Source organism: Erinaceus europaeus, chromosome 10 (genome assembly GCF_950295315.1).
Source record: "Erinaceus europaeus chromosome 10, mEriEur2.1, whole genome shotgun sequence".
NCBI classification, from domain to species: Eukaryota; Metazoa; Chordata; class Mammalia; order Eulipotyphla; family Erinaceidae; genus Erinaceus; species Erinaceus europaeus.
Genome location: NC_080171.1, coordinates 102,569,418 through 102,585,928, shown reverse-complemented (window position 1 = coordinate 102,585,928; position 16,511 = coordinate 102,569,418). Strand labels below are relative to the sequence as shown.

Below are 16,511 nucleotides of genomic sequence, written 5' to 3'. Positions count from 1 at the left end.
ATTAGAAATTAAGCCACAGAAGAGAAAATAAAAATCACCAGGACTCTGATGACTATCAAGATCCCAATGTATTATATGACAATATCAGACTCTTAAAGTTTGCAGCTAGAATACGGAGCTCAGGGGCCAGAGTATGGCTCACCAGGTACTTCATGGGCCCTGCTGTGTGTCTGGTCCTGGTGGAGTCATAGCACCGCATGGATTCTCCATGGATGGCACTAGGGGGAGATGGTGGAGCAATGTTATGTCTGTGTCTATTTCTCTCTCTTTCCTCTCTGAAAAATAAAGAATAGAAAATAAGTCGGGGAGTGGTCCGGGAGATGGCGCAGTGGATAAAGCACTAGATTCTCAAGCATGAGGTCCTGAGTTTGATCCCTGGCAGCACATGTACCAGAGTGATGTCTGGTTCTTTCTCTCCTCCTATCTCTCTCATGAATAAATAAATTTTTAAAAAAAGTAAAAGAAAAAAGAAAATAAGTCAGGGGGGGGCTAGTTAGTGGAAACAGTGAAGTGGCAATAAGAAAGAAAGAGTGGTCCAGGAGGTGGCACAGTGAATATAGCACTGGACTCTCAAGCATGAGGTCCCGAGTTCAATACCTGGCAGCACATGTACTGGAGTGATGTCTGGTTCTTTCTCTGTCTCTCTTACTATCTTTCTTTTTCATGAATATAAATAATATCTTTTAAAAAGAAAAGAAAAGTGGTCCGGGAGGTAGCACAGTGATAGGGCTTTGGACTCTCAAGCATGAAGTCCCCAGTTCAATCCCCAGCAGCACATGTGCCAGAGTGATGTCTGATTCTTTCTCTCTCCTCCTGTCTTTCTCATAAATAAATAAAATCTTTAAAAAGAAAAGAAAGAAAGGAGGGAGGGAGGGAACATTGTGACCTGGAAGGTAGCACAGTGGAATAAAGTGTTTGATTTGGGCTGGGGAAACAGCATAATGATGATGAAAAAAAAAAAAAATCAGTGCCTGAGGCTCTTGACTGTCCAGGTTTAATCCCTAGCACTACCATAAACCAAAGCAGAACAGTGCTCTGGCTAAAACAGAGAGGAATGGATCTTGTGCATGAGGTCCCGAGTTTGATCCCCAGCATCAATTATGTTAGACTGATGCTCAGGTTCTCTTTGAAGCTTTTCCTCTGCAGATGGGGACCTGAGATTTGAACCTAGGTCTGCACACATTGTTTGTTTTTGTTTTTATTTATTTATTGGATAGAGGCAGATTCAATAGGGAAGGGAATGGGGGAGAGAAAGACTTCTGCATACTGATTCACCACTTGTAAAGCTTTCTTCCTGCAGGTGAGAACTGGGGGCTTTTAACCTATGTCCTTGCATATTGTCATATGACACTTTATCTATCGCGTGTGCCACCACCCCAGCACTCACACTCAAAGAAAGAATTTTTTTTTGTTAGAGGATAGAGGGAGAGATTGTAGCAACAAAACTTCCTTCAATGTAGTGGGAACCAGGCTTGAACCTGGGTTATATACACAGCAAAGCTGCTGCACACATAAATAAATGTTTAAAAAATATGACGTGGTCCGGGAGGTGGCACAGTGGTAGAGCTTTGGACTCTCAAGCATGAGGTCCTGAGTTCGATCCCTGGCAGCACATGTGCCAGAGTGATGTCTGGTTATTTCTCTGTCCTCCTATCTTTCTCATAAATAAATAAAATATTAATATATATATATATATAAAATGAGGTGGAGTCAGCGGTAGCGTAGCGGGTTAAGCGCACATGGCGCAAAGCAGAAGGACAAGCATAGGATCCCAGTTCAAGACCCCGGCTCCCCACCTGCAGGGGAGTCACTTCACAAGCAGTGAAGCAGGTCTGCAGGTGTCTCTCTTTCTCTCCTCCTCTCTGTCTTCCCCTCCTCTTTCCATTTCTCTCTGGCCTATCCAACAACGACAACAACAATAATAACTACAACAATAAAACAACAAGGGCAACAGAAGGGAATAAATAAATATTATATAATATTTAATATTATATATAAATATATAATATTTATTTATATATATATAAATAAAATTAGGGAATCCAGCGGTGGTGCAGTGGGTCAAGCGCAGGAAGTGCAAAGCGCAAAGACCAGCGTAAGGATCCCGGTTCGAGCCCCCATTCCCCAACTGCAGGGGAGTCACTTCACAGGCAGTGAAGCAGGTCTGTAGGTATCTGTCTTCCCCTCCTCTCTCCATTTCTCTCTGTCCTATCCAACAACAACAACATCAATAACAACAACAGTAATAACTACAACAACAAAACAACAAGGACAACAAAAGGGAAAATAAATAAATAAGTATAAAAATGTATATATATATATATGTATATGTATATGTATAATGAAAGGGTGAGGGTAGATAGCATAATGGTTATGCAAAGAGACTCTCATGCCTGAGGCTCCTTAGTACCAGGTTCAGTCCCCCACATAACCATAAACCAGAGGTCTGGTTAAGAAGAACGTGAGAGAGAGAGGGAAAAAAAAAAAAACATTAGACTGCCTTGATAGCTCACTTGGATAGTGGTTGGCTGCTTTGTCATACTTAGTGTTGATCCAGGTTTGAGCCCAGCATCCACCACAATGAAGGAAGCTGCTGTGCTGTCGTTTCTTTCTTTCTGTCTATCTGAAATCGGGACTACAGCAGTGAAGCCCCAGTGACAAAAATAAAATAAAACAAAATAAAATATCACTATAAATAAAGAAGGAATACTCTGGTCCAGGAGGTGGCGCAATGGATAAAGCATTGGACCCTCAAGCATGAAGTCATGAGTTCAATCCCTGGCAGCACATGTACCAGAGTGATGTATGGTTCTTTCTCTCTCTTCTCCTATCTTTCTCATTAATAAATAAATAAAATGTTTTTATTGTTGTTATTATTGTTGTTGTTATTGATGTTGTGATTGTTAGGACAGAGAGAAATGGAAAGAGGAGGGGAAGACAAGATGGAGAAGGAGAGAGAAAGACAGACACATGCAGACCTGCTTCACCGCCTATGAAGTGACTCTCCACCCCCACCCCTGTAGGTGGGGAGCCCGGGGCTCGAACCGGGATCCTTACTCTGGTCCTTGCACTTTGTGCCAGATGCACCTAACCCACTGTGCTACCGCCAACTCCCATAAAATATTTTTAAAAGGATAGAATACAAAGACTTAAGTACAAAGTACCGAGACTTAAAATGAAGTATTTCTTAAACAGTCACTTTTAAAATTCTATATAAATTGTTATGTTTAGACATATGATTTCAGAGTTTCAAAAAGAGATTGTTTGCATAATCGTGATACTGAAGCTGGAAAGAGACATGTTGAGTAACCAAACAAGTTATGCCTGCTTCTTCCTGGCAATAGTTTCAAAGGGACGTCAAACTTTAAGGTATTGACTGAAAAAGCCTGAGGTGTATGTGTGTGGGGGGGTGACTGAAAAGATCTGTCTAAACCTGGCTTGTAGCCTAACTTTCTTAGTCAAATGCAGTTTATGTTTCTTTCTCTCTCACCTTTTCTCCCCCCACCCCAACCAGAGTTATCACTGGTGCTTGGCACATGCACAGCTTCACCTTTCCCAGTGGCTTTTTGATCCCCCCCCCCCTTTAATAGAAGATGAGAGAAAGGGGCCAGGAGGTGGCATGTACATTACCATGTGCAAGGGTACAGGCCCCTGGTCCTTACCTGCGGGCAGGGAAGCTTCACAAGCAGTGAGGCAAGGATGCATATGTCTTTCTCTCTCTCTCTCCTTTTTTAAATTCTTTTTTTATATAAATCTTTTTAAAATTTATTTTCCAGTTTGTTGCCCTTGTTGTTTCTTATTATTGTAGTTATTATTGTTGTCCTTGTTGGATAGGACAGAGAGAAATGGAGAGAGGAGGGGAAGACAGAGAGGAGGAGAGGAAGACAGACACCTGCCTCACCACCTGTGAAGCGACTCCCCTGCAGGTGGGGAGTTGGGGGCTCAAAGCAGGATCCTTGCGACTGTCCTTGAGCTTCGCACCACCTGCGCTTAACCCACTGGGCTACTGCCCAACTCCCCCTCTCTTTTTTTTAATTAATTATTTTTATAATATTTTTATTTATTTGTTATTGGATAGAGACAGAAATTGAGAGGGAGGAGATAGATAGATAGATAGATAGATAGATAGATAGATAGATACAGAGAGACACCTGCAGCCCTGATTCACCACTTGTGAAGCTTTCCCCCTGCAGAATCCACTATTCCTGATGGCAGTTTCTCCCTTCCTTCCTTCCTTCCTTCCCTCCTTCCTTCCTTCCTTCCTTCCTTCCTTTCTTAATGTTTTATTTTATTTATGAGAAAGATAGGAGGAGAGAGAGAACCAGACATCACTTTGGCACATGTGCTGCCGGGGATCAAACTCAGGACCTCATGCTTGAGAGTCCAAAGCTTTATCACCACACCACCACCTGGACCATGCCCTTTCTTTCCTTCTTTCTTTCTTCCTTCCTTCCTTCCTTCCTTCCTTCCTTCCTTCCTTCCTTCCTTCCTTTCTTTCTTTCATTTCTTTCTTTTTTTCTTTCCTTGATAGGACAGAGAATTTGAGAGAGGAAAGACAGAGAGGGAGAAAAACAAAGAAACACCTGCAATACTTGCTTTACCACAAGTGAGGCTTCTCGCCTGCAGATGGGAAGCTGGGCTTAAACCTAGGTCCTTGTGTATGGTCATGTGTTCACTTAACCAGCTATACCACTGCCTGGCCCCTCCTGTCTCTCTCTATCACCCTCTCCACTCTCTGTCCTATAAAAAGAAATGAAGGAAGGAAGAAAGGAAGGAAAGGAGGAAGGGAGGGGAGGGAGGGAGAAATGGCTATTAGGAGTGGTGGATTTGTCCTATAGGCACTGAGCTCCAGTGATAACGGTGGAATTTTAAAAAATGTGGGTGAGAAAGACAGAGAAGGAGAGATGACAAAAGCACTGCTCCATGGCTTGTGAAAGTTCCTTGCTGCAGGTGGAGACCTGAGGCTCAAACCTAGGTCATAGACCATAGTTATAAGTGGCTGTACCAGGAGAGCCACCAGCAGGTCCCACAGGTTTAATTAATTAGTTAATAATATTTTAACTTTGAATAACCCATGCTCCAGGCAGCAAAACTTGTAAATTTGACAGTAGTTAGAAATATCCATAAATCTCTTAAGTATTTATATCCTTTGGATGTTTTTTGTTTGTTTCTGTTTTATTTGTATTTAATTTTTTAAAAATTATCTTTATTTATTTATTGGGTAGAGACAGCCAGAAATGGAGAGGGAATGGGTGATAGAGAGAGGGAGAGAGACAGAGAGACACTTGCAGCCCTGCTTCATCACTCATAATGCTTTCCCACTTCAGATGGGGACCTGGGGCTTTGACCCAGATCCTTTTGCTCTGCAACATGTGCACTCAACCAGGTGCACCACCACCCAGCCCCTCTGTTTTATTTTATTTCATATTTTAAAAAATTATTTATTGCTCTTGGCCTTAGTGCCATCTTCCTAGAAGAACCCTTCGAACGATGAGAGCCAAGTGGAAGAAGCGCATGCGCAGGCTGAAGCACAAAAGAACAAATATGAGGCAAAGGTCCAAGTAGACTTGCGCACCCAAGGAAGCCACAGGGGCAGAAATAAGGGTTGCCGGAGGCCAGAGGCACTGGTACAAATTGGACTTCTGTGCTGCAGCCTAGAACTTGTTTCAGCGGATCTAGAACCTCATCACCATTTGATCCTATGCCACCATCTTGAGTGACCTTCATTGCTCATACCAAAACACAGTCCCTTTTGCTCCTTTGCCTTGGACTTGTCATTCTGGACTAGTTCTGCTCTCCTTGTGGCTGAATGTAACTTATGTACAATAAATAACCTCTTCTGCTATCTTAGCTAAAGGGAGAGAAAAAAATATTTATTTATTCCCTTTTGTTGCCCTTGTTGTTTTATTGTTGTAGTTATTACTGTTGTTGTTATTGATGTCATTGTGTTGGAGAGGACAGAGAGAAATGGAGAGAGGAGGGGAAGACAGAGAGGGAGAGAGAAAGATAAACACTTGCAGACCTGCTTCACCACTAGTGAAGCTACCCCTCTGCAGGTGGAGAGCCGGGGCTTGAACCGGGATCCTTACACTGATCCTTGCCCTTTGAGACACGTGTGCTTAACTCGCTGCGCTACCGCCTGACTTCCTTGTTTATTTTTTTACAGAGCACTGCTCAGCTTTGATTGATAGTGGTGCTAGGGATTGAACCCAAAACCCAAGAGCCTCAGACATGGGAGTTTTTGCATGAACACTATCTCTCTGGCCCCATTTTCTACAGTTTTAACAAGACTAGTTGCATGTGTCTTTCTTGTTAAGTTATATTTATACCAGGGCTGGGGGAGTAGCATAATGGTTATACAAAATGTCTTTCATACCCAAGGCACCAAAAGTTTCAGGTTTAATGCCCAGCACCAAGGTAAGCCAAAACTGATCAGTTTTCAAGATGTGTGTGGGGGGGTATTTATTTATTTATTTGGGGGAAGAGAACCAGCACATCACTCGAGCACATTCGTAACAGTGGTCAGTCCCAGGACCCCATGCTTTAAAGTCCAGTGATTTATCCACTACACCACTTTCTGAGTCTCTCCTCCTCCTCCTGCTCCTTCTTCTTTGTTAACCCAATTTTTCACTGGGACTTTGTTCCTTAGGCTATCACTCCTAGCAGACTCTACTTTTTTAGATAATGTGAGGGAAAGGGAGGCAGAGGAGGAGAGACATGGCAGTACTGTTCCACTGTTCCTGAAGCTTTCTCTTTGCATGGTGCTCCCATATGGTGTCCGGGGCTCCAGTCTGGGTCCTTGAGCTTGCTAAAGTCTGCTCTCTCCATGGTGAGCTGCCTTCTGGCTCTCACTTGTTTTGCTTATGTGAAGCTGATATTTAAATACCAGGAAGGACAAGGGAGATAGCAAAATGGGTTTTGTGTAAAAGACTTTATGGACCTTCCTTATGACCCAGGGATATATCCTAAAGAGTCAAACACACTAATCCAAAAAGATATGTATGTATATATGTTCATAGCAGCATAGTTTGTAATAGCCAAAGCCTGGAAGTAACCCAGGTATCCAACAACAGATGAGTGGCTGAGAAAACTGTGATATATATGCACAATGGAATACTATCCATCTATTAAGAATAACTAACCACCTTCTCCAACCCATCTTGGATGAAGCTAGAAGGAATTATGTTAAGTGAGATAAGCCAGAAAGAGAAAAATGAATATGGCATGATCCCACTCATAAGCAGAAGTTGAGAAATAAGAACAGAAAGGGATACACAAAGCAGAACTTGGACTGGATTTGGAGTAGTACACGAAAATAAAAAATTCTGGGGTGGTCCAGGAGGTGGCGCAATGGTAAAGCTTTGGACTCTCAAGCATGAGGTCCTGAGTTTGATCCCCAGCAACACATGTGCCAGAGTGATGTCTGGTTCTTTCTCTCTCCTCCTATCTTTCTCGTAAATAAATAAAATCTTAAAAAAAAAAAGTATCCATCATTGGGAGGAGGGTGGATAGCATAATGGTTCTTCTAGCGTTTGCCCTTCTTCCATAGCCAGTCAACAGCATCAGGTTGAGCCTGATGTAAAGTTTCGAGACCTCCTTTGAATCTGGAGAGGTGGCAGTCGTTGACTATGTGAGTCATAGTCTGTCTGTAGCCGCAGAGGCAGTTCGGGTCGTCTCTGGCTCCCCAGCGATGGAACATAGCGGCGCACCGGCCATGGCCTGTTCGATAGCGATTGAGGAGGGCCCAATCATAAAGTGCTAGGTCAAAGCCGGGTTGATGCTTGCAGGGGTCTGTGATGAGGTGTTTGTTCTTTACCTCAGCTGACTGCCAACTCTGTTTCCAAGAGTCTGGAACAGAGAAGTTCAGTGTAGGCGTAGGGGACCAGATTGGGTGACGAGATGTCAATCGTTGGACAGGGTGGGCGAAGATATCCGCGTATATTGGCAGGTCCGGTCGAGCGTAGACGTGGGAAATTAACTTAGATGATGCCGCATCCCAACGAATATCTGGCGGGGTGATGTTGCTAAGAACTGGCAGCCATGGAACTGGGGTGGAACGGATGGTTCCAGAAATTATCCTCATGGAAGAATATAATTTGGAATCGACCAAGTGGACATGGGGGCTATGGAACCATACTGGGGCACAGTATTCTGCAGTGGAATAGCATAATGCCAGAGAGGATGATCGTAGTGTGGAAGCGCTCGCGCCCCATGAGGAGCTGGTCAGTCTTGCAATGATGTGATTCCTCGCACCCACCTTTGCTGCAGTTTTTATGAGATGTTTGTGAAATGACAGGGTGCGATCGAGAGTAACGCCAAGATAGACTGGCTGGGCTTCATGCCGGATTCTCGTATCGCCAAGCTGCACATTAAACTCACGCGAGGCCGAGGCATGGTGTAGATGGAAAACAGATGATACCGTTTTTGCAGTGCTAGGGATTAGTCGCCATTTTTTACAGTAATCAGATATCAGAGACATGTCTTTCGTGAGTGTTTCCTCGAGGATGTCGAACTTGGATGCCTGAGTTGCACAGCAGATGTCATTGGCGTAGATGAACTTCCTTGAAGAAGTTTCTGGGAGGTCATTGATGTAAATATTAAATAGCGTTGGAGCCAGAACAGAGCCCTGGGGGAGGCCACTTGAGACAAGTCTCCATCTGCTGGACTTGTCACCCAGATGCACCTGGAATCTTCTGTTTTGGAGAAGAAACGATATAGTGTTGGCCACCCATGGAGGCAGGCATCTTGAGATCTTGACTAGGAGACCACGGTGCCAGACCGTGTCATAGGCTGCTGTGAGATCAACAAAGACAGCACCCGTCTTTAAATTCTTCTGGAATCCATTTTCAATGTAAGTTGAGAGGGCCAGGGCTTGTTCACAGGTAGATCTTCCTGGGTGGAAACCAGCTTGGGAGGGTGATAAGAATTTCTCTGTAAGATGAGAAATACGTGACAGAAGCAGCCTCTCAAGGAGTTTGTAACACACAGAGAGGAGAGAAATTGGTCTATAGCTGGCGGCCAGTGTTGGGTCTTTCTTTGGTTTCAAAACTGCTATTATCTTCCCACGACGCCAAATTTTGGGCATAGATTCAGATTCCAAGATGTGGGACAGGAATGAAATGAGCCACTTTTTTGCTGTGGGGCCCAAGTTAAGAATGAGCATAATGGTAATGCAAACAGATTCTCATACCTGAGGCTCCAAAGCCCCAGGTTCAATCCCCCGCACCACCATAAGCCAAAGCTGAACAATGCTCTGGTTAAAAAATATATATATTCTGGGGTGGTGGGGGAGGGCAGATTTTAAGCTCATTTGTAGGGGAGTGGGTGTAGGGACACAGATCTATGGTGGTGGGAATGGTGTTAATCTATATTCCTGTTAACTTATTAAAATTAATTAATTAGTTAAAAATTTTTTTTTAAATTAATGCCTGTAGCAGTAGCGCAGTGGGTTAAGCACAGGTGGCGCAAAGCACAAGGACCGGCGTAAGAATCCCGGTTCAAGCTCCCGGCTCCCCACCTGCAGGGGAGTCACTTCACAGGCAGTGAAGTAGGTCTGCAAGTGTCTATCTTTCTCTCCCCCTCTCTGTCTTCCCCTCCTCTCTCCATTTCTCTCTGTCCTATCCAACAACATCAATAATAACAACAACAATAAAATAATAAGGGCAACAAAAGGGAATAAATAAAGATAAAAAAAAATGCCTGATGTTCTCAGGCCCCAGGTTCAGTTCTACAGACCACCAAAAGTCACTGCTGAGTGATCTGAGAGGTGGTGCAGTGGATAAAGCATTAGACTCTCAAGCATGAGGTCCTGAATTCAATTCCCGCCAGCACATGTACCAGAGTGATGTCTGGTTCTTTCTCTCTCACCTCCTCTTTCTTATGAATTAAAAAATAAATCTATCTTTCATTAATTAGTTAATTCACTTTAGAGAGAGTGAAAGAGAGTACACTGGCATGCCTGGTTGAGTGAGCATTACAAAGCTTCTCTTTCACTGACCCAATCTATCTATCTGTCTATCTATATTTATTTATTTATTTTACCAGAGCACTGCTTAGCTCTGGCTTATGGTGGTGTGGGGGATAGAACCTGGGACTTTGAAAAAGCAAACAAACAAAACCTGAGATTTTGGAGCCTCAGGCATGAGAGTCTCTTTGAATAACCATTATGCTGTCTCCCAGCCACCCCCCCTCCAGCCCTATTTATCTTTATTTGTTGATAAAGACAAAGAAATTGAGAGGGAGGGAGTTGGGCTGTAGCACAGCGGGTCAAGCGCAGGTGGCCCTAAGCACAAGGACCCGCATAAGGATCCTGGTTCAAGCCCTGGCTCCCCACCTGCAGGGGTGTCACTTCACAAGCGGTGAAACAGGTCTGCAGGTGTCTATCTTTCTTTCCCTCTCTCTGTCTTCCCCCTCCCCTCTCCATTTCTCTCTGTCCTATCCAACAACAATGACAACAATAATAACTACAACAATAAAACAACGACAACAAAAGGGAATAAATAAATAAAAATAAATATAAAAATATATATAAAAAAAAGAAATTGAGAGGGAAGGGAGAGGTAAAGGAGAGAGAACTTGCAGCCCTGCTTCACTGCTTGTGGAGCTTCTCCCCTGCAAGTGGAATCCAAGAACTTGAACCTATGTCCTTGCAAATGGAGATGCAGTGTGCTCTACTGGGTGTGCCCCCTCCTGGCCCCTTAAATTTTTATTTATGAGTCTATAAATGACAGCAAACAAGTAGAAAGACCCAAAAAAGACACCATAAAGTACCTAATGAAATAGTTTCTACTTAGACCTAGAATCCCTCCTCACCGACTCCTTATTACATGTTCCTCAATCACTCCAAAGCAAACCTTGTCAGACAAATTAAAAATTACAAAAGCTGAACAAGGGCAACAGACTGGCATACTTTAATGATGGCTTTTTAATCATTACCAGGCCACCCCATCACCTGGGGCCCTAGTCAGGGAGTCCTGGGATTCCCACACAGACATGATGGGCCTAGACCTCTAACAGATGTCTCTCTCCACTGTCACTGGTCATTTCCATCAGGAACAACATAATGAACCCCTTGTGGGCCCCTATTGGACCTTGCCTTCAATGTGAATCAACAGTGGTAGGGAATGTTCCATTCTCTGAAGGGAGATTAGACAACATACTCTACCACTTGAAGAAGATTCTGAAATTAGTGCAGCCTGGAATGTTCCTAGCTGTGACCACAGAATGTGAGCTCAGACCTACAGGGATGCAGAGGTTGCATAGGCTCATGTGTTGGGTAGTATGCCACCTCCCCCTGGCTTCTGCTTAACCATATGCCTATACAGGGATTTACTGATCCCATTCAAAGCTTTGGTCTATTTACATAAATCACTTTTACATTTACATAAAGCACTCCCTCCAGGGCATTGGTGGTTCAGTGATAGGATTCTCACCTGTTCCGCCCCCTCCTTGTCACACTCTGATTTTCACCAGTCACTTTTCTCTCCACCCTCTCTATATCACATCCTGTTTCCACCCTACTTGGAGAGTATAAAAACAGCTGCTCTTCTGATTAAAGACACTTGGAAATTGCTTTCCGGCTCCAAGAGTTCCAGAGTGTATCTCCTGCGGAAGTTAGTGTGGCACGAGTTCCTGATCCCTCTCCCACGCAGCAGCCTAGATCGGCTCCAGTTGAGTTCTCTCCAAGCCAGAGAGCACTAGCTCGGGAAGAAGTACCCTCAGGCTATCCCGGCACTCCTGCACAGAATATAGGCCCCAGATCAAATTAATGGGGTTTTGTCTAATGCTTTGCATTTGTCTAATGTCTAATGCATCAGGAAATACTTGTACCTTAAAGGAGATCCCAGTTAACAACATTTATATTCTTTCCCCATATTTGGGAGCTACTCTTTCTAGTCCCTTCTTTCAACTATGACACCATCTCCCCAGCTAATACCTTGGGTCCACCTGCATGTTAGCTGTCAGAATCAGGTAAAAACTAGTAAAGTCATGGGCTCCTTGGAATATACCTAAAATAGACCTACTAGCTTTTTCCAAAATGGACACTCCAAATCTCCATCCATGATATTCTTGCCTTTACGTTCATAATTAGTCAACAATTTGCTCTGATTTCTATCTTTGTTTAATATTTATTTCCTTTTGTAGTCCTTGTTTTATTGTTTTAGTTATTATTGTTGTTGTTACTAATGTTGTTGTTGTTGGATAGGACAGAGAAAAATGGAGAGAGGAGGGGAAGACAGAGAGGAGGAGAGAAAGATAGACACCTGCAGACCTGCTTCACCGCCTGTGAAGCAACTCCCCTGCAGGTGGGGAGCCAGGGGCTCGAACCGGGATCTTTACTCTTGTCCTTGTGCTTTGCATCACCTGCGCTTAACCTGATACACTACCACTGGACTCCCTCTGCTTTCTATACTAACTCTTTTTCAGTCACCATGTTCCAAATGCTACCATGATGCCAAACTGATTTCCCTGGGCAGACAAGTCCACCAGTGTGTCCTGGAGCCCCACCTCTCCAGATCCCTTCCCCACTAGGGAAAGAGAGAGAGTATGGAGCAACCTGTCAATGCCCATGTTCAGCGGGGAAGCAATTACAGAAGGCAGACCTTCCACCTTCTGCACACCATAATGTCCATGGGTCCATACTCCCAGAGGGATAAAGAATAGGAAAGATTTTTTTTTTTTTTTTTTACCAGAGCACTGGTCAGCTCTGGTTTATGGTGGTCAGGGGATTAAACTTTGGACTTCGAAGCTTCAGGCATGATAGTCTGTTTGTATAACTATTATGTTATCTACCCCTGCCCTAGAATAGGAAATCTTTTAAGGGGATTGGGTATGGAGTTCTAGTGGGAATTGTGTGGAATTGCACCCCTCTTGTCCTATGTTCTTGCCAATATTTCCATTTTATAAATAAAAATGTAAATTTATTTATTTATTTATTATTGATAAAGATAAATTGAGAGGGGAGAGGAGATAGAGAGGGAGAGGGCATATTGGTATGCTTTTAAAAACCCCTTCTGTTTCATTTGGTTTTAATCCCCCCTGCTTAACACTATTCTATTTACATAACACTGTATTCTATTTACATAACTACTGTATTCTATTTACATAACCACTGCAGGGCATTGGTTCAATCCCCACTGTTTCATGATATGTTTTTGCTCCACCCCCTTTCCTTGTCATACCCTGATTTTCACCAGTCACTTTTCTGTCCACCCTCTCTATGTCACATCCTGTTTCCACCCTACTTGGCAAGTACATATAAAGACAGCATTGTGAGTTTTAGGGTACTTTAGTTTAGTTTAGCTTAGCTCGGCTTAGTTGTACTGCGTCCTGCATGAATAAAGAGATACTGCCTACAGCTCAACCATGAGTCCCTGGTCGTCTGTTACCCGCCTGTGAAGCCAGCCCGGCGAAAACAACATAGCCCGGCGAAAACAAGGGCAGAGGTAGGTATCACAATGGTTATGCAAACAGACTCTCATTCTTGAGGTTCTGAAGTCCCAGGTTCAATTCCCTGCACCACCATAAGCCAGAGCTGATCAGTTGATCAGTGCTCAGAGTTGGCAGTCAGCTGAGGTAAAGAACAAACACCTCATCACAGACCCCTGCAAGTGTCAACCCAGCTTTGACCTAGCACGTTATGATTGGGCCCTCCTCAATCGCTATCGAACAGGCCATGGCCGGTGCGCCGCTATGTTCCATCGCTGGGGAGCCAGAGACGACCCGAACTGCCCCTGCGGCTACAGACAGACTATGACCCACATAGTCAACGACTGCCACCTCTCCAGATTCAGAGGACGTCTCAAAACTTTACATCAGTCTCAACCTGATGCTGTTGACTGGCTACGGAAGAAGGGCAAAAGCTAGAAGAAGAAGAAGTGCTCTATTAAAAAAAAAAAAAAAAACAGAGAGATACCTGTAGCCCTACTTCACCACTCATGAAACTTTTCCCTTGCAGGTGGGGACCAGGGGCTTAAACCTGGGTCCTTGCATACTGTAATGTGTGCACTTAACCCAGTGCGCCACCACCTGACCCCAGGGGTATAGTCCTAACCACACCCTCCACCAAATTTTTTGCCCCCAACCCCACCCATCCCAAACCACCATAGTTCTTTCAAAGTCTTAGAAACAGGCTTTTTTTTTTCCTTTGCAAGTTCATGTGTTTCAGTTCTCTATATTGCACATAAGGATGAAACCATCCTATAATTGTCTTTCACTTCCTTCCTTACTTCACTACACATTTTTACCTCCAGTTCCATCCATTATATCCCGAAGGACACAATATCATCTCTCTCTTTTTTATAAATATTTATTTATTCCCTTTTGTTGCCCTTGTAGTTTTATTGTTGTAGTTATTGTTGTTGTTGTTGTTATTGATGTAGTTGTGTTGGAAAGGACAGAGAGAAATGGAGAGAGGAGGGTCAGACAGAGAGGGGGAGAGAAAGACAGACACCTTCGGATCTGTTTCACGGATTGTGAAACGACTCCCCTGCAGGTGGGGAGCCAGGGCTTGAACCGGAATCCTTATGCCTGTCCTTGCACTTTGTGCCATGTGTGCTTAACCTGCTGTGCTACTGCCCGACTCCCATCATCTCTTTTTAATTGCAGAGTAGTAGAGTCGTCCACTGAGTATGTATCACATAACTTCACTATTCAGTCATCTGTCAATGCACATTTGGTTGCTTTGATATACTGGCTATTGTCATGCAGCTATGAACATAGTGGTGCATATATATCTTTGACGTGGTGTTCTCATGTCCTTTGGATATATACATAGGAGTGGTCTTGAAGCCCAGGAGGTGGCACAGTAGATAAAGTGTTGGATTTTCAAATGTGAGATCCCAAGTTCAAGCCCCAGTATAGCATGTGCCAGAGTGATGTTCTGGTTCTCTATCACTCTGTTCTCTCTCATGAATATTTATTTATTTATTTTAAAGATAAAGTTGATGTTTCATTCAATGCCTTTGATTGAGAGTTGGGTGAAGTGGGGGTAGATAGTATAATGGTTATGCAAAGAGACACTCCTGCCTGAGGCTCCGAAGTCCCAGATTCAATCCCCCACATCACCATAAACCAGAGCTAAGCAGTGCTCTGATAAAAAATAAATAAATAAAAGAGAGAGAAAGAGAAAGAGTTGGGTGATTGAGTTCTCTTGTCATAGTCAAGTGTCCCTCATGTATTAACCATCTTTCTGTGTGTGTAGATGCCTAAATAAAACAATTTTGAATATAGTTTAGTTTAGTACCTTTTGACTTCTTTTTGTGTTACCTTCCCCAAAGTGAATACTGGGTGTAATTTCCCTTATAACCAATTAGTATTTAAGGCAGCTGTTGAAAAATAAAGACCAAAATCCTCTATAAATACAACTGGGGGGGGTGGGGAGCGTGTGGTGGTGGTTGAGTACACTTGTTATAATGCTCAAGGACCTGAGTTCAAGCCCCTAGCCCCCACCTGCAGAGCAAAAGCTTCACAAGTGGTGAAGCAGGGTTGCAGGTATCTTTCTTTTTCACTCTACTCTCAATTTTCCTATCCAATAAATGATTAAATTACTTAATAAAACTATTAAAAAATACAACTGGGAACCAAAGGCCAGTCATTGCCTGAAAGAAGATTCTAGAGTCAGACATCATGGAAAACAATCCTTTACAGAATGATGCAGCGAAGCAGTTTGCTTGAATTACAGTTGATTGGCTATCTATGAACAACTAGTGAAGTGCTTTGACTAGTGAAATGCTTTGACTTGGGGCAAAAGGGATGGTCAGTGGTGTTTCTTTCTTTCTTTTTTTAAATTTTTGTTTTGTCTTTTGTTTTATAAAGAAAGAGAAGCTCTGCTTCTTTCAATCTATAGAGACTAAAAGGGGGGCCAAGTGGTGGTGCACCTGGTTGAGCACACATGTTACACTGTGCAAGGACCTGCATTCGAGCCCCCAGTCCCCACCTGTAGGGGAAAAGCTTTGCGAGTGGTGAAGCAGTGCTGCAGGTGTCTCTCTGTCTCTCTCCCTCTCTATCTCCCCCTTCCCTCTTAATTTCTAGCTATTTCGCTATCCAATAAATAAATAAAGATTAAAAAGGGAGAGAGGGTGGGGGAGACAGTATAATGGTTATGCAAACAGACTCTCATGCCTGAGGCTCCTAAGTCCCAGGTTCAATCCCCCCGCACCACCATAAGCCAGAGCTGAGCAGTGCTCTGCTGTTTCTCTGTGTCTCTCTCTCTCTCTGCATCTCTCTCAAAAATAAAATTAATAGATCCTTTTGTAGTTCATAAGCGTGATGATTGGGTTATCATGCGACTGAGTGAGGTGTGCCACCCACAAACCTTGTCACGACATTGGCACATTACCCGTCTGACATGAAGAAAAAATTAATAAAAAAATAAAAAATAATAAAATTAATAAAAAAATTAGTGGTCCGGAAGGTGGCGCAGTGATAAAGCTTTGGACTCTCAAGCATGAGGTCCGGAATCCGATCCCTGGCAGCACATGTGCCAGAGTGATGTCTGGTTCTTTCTCTCT

At 43.5% G+C, this 16,511-nt stretch overlaps 1 protein-coding gene and 1 non-coding gene across 2 annotated transcripts in view; one reads left to right on the top strand and one right to left on the bottom strand.

Annotated features, from left to right (window-relative positions):
* Positions 1-16,511, bottom strand: part of GPR107 (G protein-coupled receptor 107) — a 352,434-nt gene that overhangs the window by 78,292 nt on the left and 257,631 nt on the right. The gene's annotated exons all lie outside the window — the stretch shown is intronic.
* On the top strand, positions 16,246-16,349 carry LOC132541148 (small nucleolar RNA U13). The gene has a single exon (XR_009552317.1). It is a non-coding gene; the product is annotated as a small nucleolar RNA U13 (small nucleolar RNA).